We start from the raw sequence: 7,677 nt of genomic DNA, 5'->3' as shown, positions 1-7,677 counted from the left end.
CTGGGGTCCTCCACCAGGTGCGCACAGGAGCTTGGGTTGGAGAGGCGACCTCATGCCTCCTTCCCAGACAGTCCCTGTCGGGAGAAGCGGTTTTCTCCCCAAGGGAGAGTTTGCCCACCTCAAGGGACTGGGGAGAAGGGGTGGTGGGTGCCAGGGGCCCGCCGGGGAGGGGTGAGGGTCCATCCAGCAGCGAGCAGCGGGCTCCCTGGGGGCTCCACTGGGTGGGAGGGGGCCGGCGGGCCAGAGCTACTTCCCGCCGTGGGTGGCCGTGGGTGGCCGTGGGTGGCCGTGGGTGGCCGTGGGTGGCCGTGGGTGGCCGGGCCGAGGAACTGCCCTGGGCGCGGGGCCCCCTCCGGCAGGCGGGGACAGGCTCTCAGGAGGGCTGCTGGGGGGGCAGGGGCCCAGCTGCGAGCCGGGGGGGCCCGATGGCAGGCGGGGGCCCAGCCCAGACCCAGAGCGAGGCGGCCGCGCGGGCGAGAGGCTCCGGGGAGAACAGTGAGTCACGGCCCGGCCGGGAGCGCAGGTTCCGCGGGTAATTATGTAATTTAGGGCTCGCGCCCCGTGAGTCAGCCCGGCGGTGGCTGGTGGCTGCGTCGTGACCAGCGGCCGCGGAGGCGGGGGCTCGGCCTCTGCCCCGGGAGGGGGGCCTCGGAGGCGGAGCGGCGCCCGGGCAGCTGCCTTCTGGGCCCCGGTGCCCACCTGGGGGTGCGCGCTGGCACGGGGCGGGGGCTGCTGGGGCAGGGTGCCCTTCCACGCCCCCCCTTGGGCCAAGGCCAGCGACTCCCCGGGAGAACCCCTCCTCCCCGGGGGCAGGTGGCCTTTGTTTTTAAACCTTCCACTTAATGAACATCCTCTCTGAACATATAGACACACAAACATATTTAGATCTTTATAATGTGTATTTATTATTCAAATAGCCCAACGACATGCCAAGTGTTTGCGAAGGGAGTTCCTGAGCCCCTGGTTGGGGGGGGCTGGGGTCGTTGGCTCTTGCGTTCTGGTTCACTGCCACTGGGAGTTCCCTGCGTGCCCACTGGGTCCACCCACCACCACCCCGGCCCCCCCACCTGGGGTGGGGCTGTCCCTGGATGGATCCGCCCCCTGGTCCCCACTCAGGGTCCCCTGAGGGGTGAGCAGTGCAGGGCCTTCTGTTCTTCCTGGGGGAGGCAGGAGAGGGTGCTGGTGAGGCAGGGCTGTGGGTCTGTCCCTGCGGAGCGCATGGTGCCATCTGTCTTCTGCAAGAGTGGGACCTTCTGGGAGTCCGGGGAGGAAGACGCTGACACTCCGGGAGGGGAGGGTTCACGGCAGCAGAGGCCCCTAGTCGGGGAGGCAAGATGGGGAGTGAGGAGCAGGACCCAGAGCCCACGCTGCAAACCTGCGCTTCCCTGGGGTCCCCGGAGGGCGCCCGCGGCTCTGAACCACCCGGCCCAGCTGGCATGGGCCTCTGAGTGACACAGAGTGACACCTGTGCCTCTGTTTCCTCACCTGGCACCTGGCATTCTGGACAGAAGGGGATGCAGACCCCGGGGCCCCGGGGGTGGCAGGCCCACCTCCCCTCTGCTCCTGCTCTTCCTCCCATCGCTTCCTCCCCCGACCAGCCCCCTCCCCACTTGAGCCCCCCTTCTATGTTTCCTGGCTTAAACCTGCCACAGACACCACCACGCCCGGAAAGAGATAAATAAATAAAAGAAAAACAGCCTCAACTGTGAAAAGCAGTCCAGATCTGAATTTTTTCCGGCCTGAGTTAATTACACTTTAAATTGGCATGTTTACTGATCGGGGATTTCAAGTTAACAGAGCCACCCCCCTCCCCAACTGTTTGTACAGTAAAACTCAGCAGGCTGGCGGGCTCCCCCAGCCCTTGGCAGGCCCCGCAGCTCCCCTGCCAACGAGAAGCATAACAGAAACATCTATTTTTGAGTGTTAGAGAAAACGAAGATATCACAGATGGTGGGAAGCAGCATTCTGGAAGGTTTCCCACACTCCGGGCTCTGTGCACAGCGGCTTGCCCCACGGAAGACCGGAGCCTTCACTCCCGGGGGAGCCTGGAGCCAGGGCCCCACGGTCCCCTGCCCCGGGGCCTCCCCTGCTCAAGCTCCCCCGGGCAGCCCTCCTGGGGCAAGGCCCTGTGGGGTGCAGCCGGGAGGCCCTGTTTCCCTCCTTCACTCACTCCGTGCGCACCGTGTGGGCTCCCTGTCCTGAGGCCCTGCCTAATAATGAGCTTGGGTCTCCCCTAGACCCCGCGTGCCCTGGGCAAACCCCGCCTCTGCTCCGGGCCCAAATGGGAGGCAACCAGAGGTCCTGGCGGTGCGCACTCACCTGCCCCAACAAGTGCCCCAGGGTCAGACGGGCTCCCCGGCCCACAGCCCCCTCCATCCGGGCGGAGGTGGTCCTGTGTGGCTGCCACTAACCCGAGGCTCCATGCCCTGGGCACCTGCCGAAAGCCCGATCCCGAGTGCCTGCAAAGGGAAGACGAGGTCAACGAGATCACGCGATACTTCCCCTGGACTGGGTCCTGTGGGCCCCACGGTGCCCAAACCAGAACAGCCCCTGTCCCTGCAGAGCTTGCCAGCTGGGCAAGGGGGACTTGATATCGGACTGCAGGTTGAGGCCCTGTGTGTGCAGGCGTGTGTTGGGGGCAGGGGTACATCAGGGAAGGCTTCCTGTAGGAGGTGGCAGGGAACTGGGCCTCTCAGGAGGGGCAGGCATCTCAGGTAGGGGTACAGCAGGAGCACAGGCATGGAGCTTACAGGTATGGGAAGCACCACCACACACCAAGGCCACGGGGTGGGCTTTCAGGTGCACCCATTGGGGCCCAGCAGCCATAACGGCCCCAAAGTCCTGCCCGATGGTGGGTCTCGTGGCCTTGGGTGACTCCTGTCCTCTCTGCTGCCCACTCCAGGGCTCCGGGGCCTGACCCACAGCTGCTGGCTCACCTGCCAGGGTGTCCTTCCCGGTGGTGGGGGGGTCCCTCCCCAGGCCCAACCCCACACTCGCGCTGCCCCATGGGCAGTGGGTGGCACGGGCTCCCTTCCGCGTCCTAAGGATAATGGGAAAATGATGAACGAGCCTCCTTCACACCCCTGCTTCCCGGCCCCGAGCCAGTCTCCCCACCCCCACAGTGACACACGGCCCCTCGGCCTCTGCGGGGTCTTGTCAGCCACCTTGGCGGCGCTTGGTGGACATTTATGTCCATCTTCCCTGGATTCTTCTTCTCTCCCTGCTCCTTTATTCCCTCGAACAACACGCTTTTGTTCATTCATTCTGCAAACGCCCTCCCAGCCCCGCCTGTGTGCTTCTCCCCGGCAGGGAAGGGAGCGGGGTCCCATGCACCCTCACGTGCTGAAGACCTACTTTGCGCTGGCGTCTGGCCAGGCCGCATCCAGGCGTTAGCTGAGCACCTGCTGCAGCCAACACTGCCTGCCAGGCCACGGCCCCGGCTTCTAGAAGCTCTGCCGTGGCGTGGCCGCATCACTCCCCCTTGGGTGTTGAGGTATTGAATCCTGTTCGCTGTTCCCGCAGCCCTGGGTCACCCCATTTTCACAAAGAAGGAAACCTACTGGGATGCCTGGGTGGCTCAGCGGTTAAGCCCTGCTCTTGGCTCAGGACGTGATCCGGGGGTTCAGGGGTCTAGTCCCACTCCCCACAGGGAGCCTGCTTCTCCCTCTGCCTGCATCTCTGCTTATCTCTGTGTGTCTCTCATGAATAAATAAATTAAAAAAAAAAAAAAAAAGGAAACTTATTTGCCAGAGGTGGGTCCTGACCCTGAAGTTTGAGAGGATGCTCAGAAAAAAAAAGCCAGGGCAAAGCATGCCACCCGCTGGGACCTGGGGTTCCTTACCTGCAGGAGAATGTGAGCGGCGGGGATGGAGGGTGGGGACAAGATGGAACGAACTGGGGGGTGGGGGAGGCGTTCAGCCCTGACACCCATTGGTCCTTCCAGGACTGCACCAGCCACTGAGCTGTGCGGCGTGGGGTGCAGAGCAGGGCAGGGGGAGGCTGTGGGAACGGGGCTGGTGCCTGGCCCTGCCCCGTAGGGACCAGCCGGCTTGTCGGAGCTCCCCACCCTTGCTCACCAGCTGCCCTGACTAGATCTGCCACGAGCCTCAAATGTGCTCCGATGTCGGCACCAAACTGGAGAGACGCCAAGTGGGTGCAGGGGAACAACCACAGAAGAGTATGGCAAGCGACGTGTTGGGCAAAGCAGGCCCACCTCATGGTGCAAAGGGAATGTGGGCGGGGGCTGTTCTAAAGCCCTGTGGCTCTCGGGGGACCCAGTAGCCTGGAGCCAGCACCACCCTGCCTGCCCGCTGGGTGCTCGCGGAGGAGCGTCTCAACCTCTCTGTGCCCCACATCCTCGCTGTAGAATAGTGTCCATCCCCTCCCCACAACAGGCCAGCAAACACCCCAGAGGGGGGTGGGCTGGGGCTGGGGCCGGGGTCGGGGCTGGAGAGGATTCAGGATTTCCCTGCTTATCCCCCACCCGCCCCCGAAAAGGCTAAGGCAAGGAAACTATAGGGCCAGACGCTCTAAAGCGCCCCATTTGCAAAGTGGCTCCCATCAAACTGTGTCCAGGAGACGCAGTGTGGGGAGCGGGCCCTTGCCCACGCGGGCCCTGGGAGCTGGTCCGCGCCCCCGAGAGCTCGGCCCCACAGCCGGGTTAACACGGTGCCTCGGGATGGGCCCAAGTCACTGACCCTCTGGCTCAAGGGTCCATAGCGACTGTCATCCCAGCCGCTGCGGGGACAGACATTTTCATTTGGCCCTTTGTTTATTCTCTCTTCTGCTCAAACAATAGATAAACCAGTAATTTGGCTTTTAATGAAATTCTGCACCGAGCAGCATGGGGTCACCGTCTTTGGGTCTAAAATGAGTTTGGAACATATGCCGCTGAATGCCTGGTACCCCGGGCTGACATTTTGTCTCATGCATAATTCTCGAGCGGTGGTTGATCTACCAACGCTTCCCCCGAGTGGCAGTCTGGGGGGCACCCGGGCTATTCAAGCTGGGGTGTGGGGATGGTTACATTGGAGCTATTAAATACGGCTAATGTCGCCTCCCACCCCCTACAAACATTTAATATATTCCAAAGATGTGTGGATGCATTAACAGCAATTTTCATCTCCAAATGTCCCATTTAGTCAGTTCCATGCATAAAATATTAGCCCTGACACCACACGCCAGCCTGTTGCAGGCAGAGCTCCCCAGAGCACCTGGATCTGAGCACCGCAGTGTGCTACCGGGGGGGGGGGGTGGTGGTGGCGGGGGGGCGCTCAGTTGGAGGCTGCAGGATTATATTGGGGCTCATCACTCCTTTTGGGGACCAGGGAGCCCCTTAGGAAGTGGAGAGGAGAGCCCAGACCCAGCTTCTGACCCCTGCTGCAGCAAACCTCGTGTCTCCCACATGGCATCTGGAAGGGGCAGAAAAAGCCAGAAAACCAAACAGTGTCTAACAAATGTAAAGAGATTCTAAACCCCGGATGACTGTATTCACGCGCTCGGTCAGGTCTTCAGGGTTTCCTCTGCGCCCCTGCGCTTTCCTGGGGATTAAGTTGATAAAGGTCCCTGTCCCTAGGGGGAATCTGTTAGTCAATCAACAAACACTCACCATCCCTCTTTGGTGGGCCTGGCCTGGGTCCTGAGGCTGGGGACAGAGCAGGGAACAGCACAGAAAAAAAAAAAAATCCCCGCCCTGAGAAATCTTAGTCTGGGGGAGGAGAGGGAGAGAGCAGACATCAACGGGAGGTAATTTCAGGCAGCAGTGAGCCAGGAGGAAAACCCTAAGAGGATAAGTGACAGAGGGTGACTAGGATGAGGGGCGGCAAGAAGTGGGGGGGTCAGGGACAGCGTCGCTGACCCAGGGACATTTCATCCCCTCCAAAATCCTGAACCCCTGTTCTAGAGATGGGCAGCCCCCTCTTCAGCAAGAGACTGTGCTGAGTCCCCGGAGATGGAGGCATGCAGGGCACCGGGGAGGCCGAGGCGGGGAGGCCTGGCCCCCGGAGGGGAGGAGGCTGCCCAGGGCCCAGCTCCCAACACGCGGGGTGGGGGGTATAAACGTCACAAGAAGGATGTGGCAGGGAGTGAGGTGGGCCCGTCTATGGGCCCGGGGTCTTGCAAGGGGGGCTCCAGGCAGTGCAGAGAGAGCCAGAGTGCTCGCTGGAAGGTTCTCCTGGCAAAAACAGGAGGGGAGGCCCCACTGGGGCCCATACGGTGGTCTGAGCCACAGAGGGCAGCCCCTGGGCCCGACTATGGCCGGGGGGGGGCACACGCAGCAGGTGCAGCTGCCACAGCTGGGGCCTGGAGGGCAGGAGAGGGAAGGCGGCCTGGGGCGACAGCTCCACTGGGCGGTCACTGCTGGAGGCCGGGCGCCGGGCGCAGGGACACCGGGGCCTGGGGAGGCAGCGGCCACCAGGGGAAAGGCGGGCGCAGAGCGGGGTGTCCCGGCCCGGGCTGATGGGGCCGGCACAGGAGCTCCCCGAAGCCCAGAGAGCGTCCACAAACACCAACACCCTTAGGTCGCCCCTGCGAGGCGCCCCGGGAGCTCACCTCCGCGCTAGCCCGGCCCTTCCCCACCCCGGCCACCCCCCCTCCCCGTGACCCTGCCGCGGCCTGGGCGCCCCGGGAAGCAGCGTCAGCAGGAGGCGGCCTAGCTGGGCCGTGGGGCTCATCGGGGCTCCGTGGGGCCCTCGCAGCCTCCGGGAGGGGGAGCTGGCAGGGGCACGCTCGGGGGCCAACGGAGGGGACGTCGTCGGAGGCGGGAGTCGACACCGGAAAGAGGTTGACTGTATAATATTCATCGTATAGAAAGTGAACACCTCACAGGCAACCTATTTCAGGCACCACTGAGCAGGGCTGACTCCAGACGGGAGGCTTCTTCCTCGCGGAGCCCGCGCGCGCCCCGGGCCGGGCTGGGAGTCAGCACGTGCTCGGCACCCCGGGCCCCATGCACTCCCTCCCCGGGCCCGCAGCGCGAGCAGGACGCATGCAAGGCGGGAGCTGATGCTGAAGAGAGGCCGACCGTGTATTGTGCGTCATGATGAATGCGAACGCGCCACGGGCAGCCTCTCCTCAAGCACCACACGGAGCAGCACGCACAGCCACAGGGCCCCGGGGTGCCCCCGAGGGGGGGGTGGCCGCGGGGTGACCCCCGGGCCGGGGGGGGGGGGGAGCGGCAAAGCAGCTGGGACGTGCCTCCCGGGTGCAGGCCATGCAGGGGGTCGGCCCGGGGCCGGGGGTGCGGGGACACACCACCAGGGACGAGGACAGCAGTGGGGACCCTCCCCGCGCGGCTTTGGGTGCAGAGGACGGAGGATCAGAGCCATTCGTCTCGCGGCAAGCCAGGGCTTCGGGGCCAGCGTGGCGCTGCGACCCCCCGGCGTCCAGGGCCCTCCAGGAAGCTCTCCCGGGACGGACGCGACGTCGAGGGTCAGCGGAGAGGGCGACACAGGTCGGATGCAGAGCCCATGCACTCACGTACCCGGGAGGGGGCCGGCCTCAGAGTCGCAGGGGGTACCGAAAACAGGCCATCTGTGTTATATTCGGCATTAATAAAGCGAACTCATCACAGACAACCTCTCCTCAAGTACCCAAAGAGACGCCGTCGAGGGCCGCAGCCGCCGCGCCGTGGTGACCGCCTCGCCGAAGCCGTCCTGCGGGGGGATCAGACACGACAGG

The 7,677-nt window shown here is 63.9% G+C and overlaps 1 long non-coding RNA gene across 2 annotated transcripts; it reads right to left on the bottom strand.

Moving 5' to 3' along the window:
• Nucleotides 1-880: 880 nt before the first annotated feature.
• Nucleotides 881-7,474, bottom strand: LOC112930272 (uncharacterized). 2 transcript variants are annotated; one of them, XR_003237089.2, is made up of 3 exons: nt 2,937-7,471; nt 2,320-2,459; nt 881-1,317 (listed from the first exon to the last, which is right to left on the bottom strand). It is a non-coding gene; the product is annotated as an uncharacterized lncRNA (long non-coding RNA). The 2 variants fall into 2 exon arrangements; XR_012002310.1 differs by having other exon boundaries at nt 2,320-7,474.
• Between the last annotated feature and the right edge of the window lie 203 nt (nt 7,475-7,677).

This window comes from Vulpes vulpes, chromosome 6 (assembly GCF_048418805.1).
Source record: "Vulpes vulpes isolate BD-2025 chromosome 6, VulVul3, whole genome shotgun sequence".
Taxonomy (NCBI): domain Eukaryota; kingdom Metazoa; phylum Chordata; class Mammalia; order Carnivora; family Canidae; genus Vulpes; species Vulpes vulpes.
Note: the sequence above shows the minus strand (reverse complement) of the source record. Positions and strands in the feature narration are given on the sequence as shown.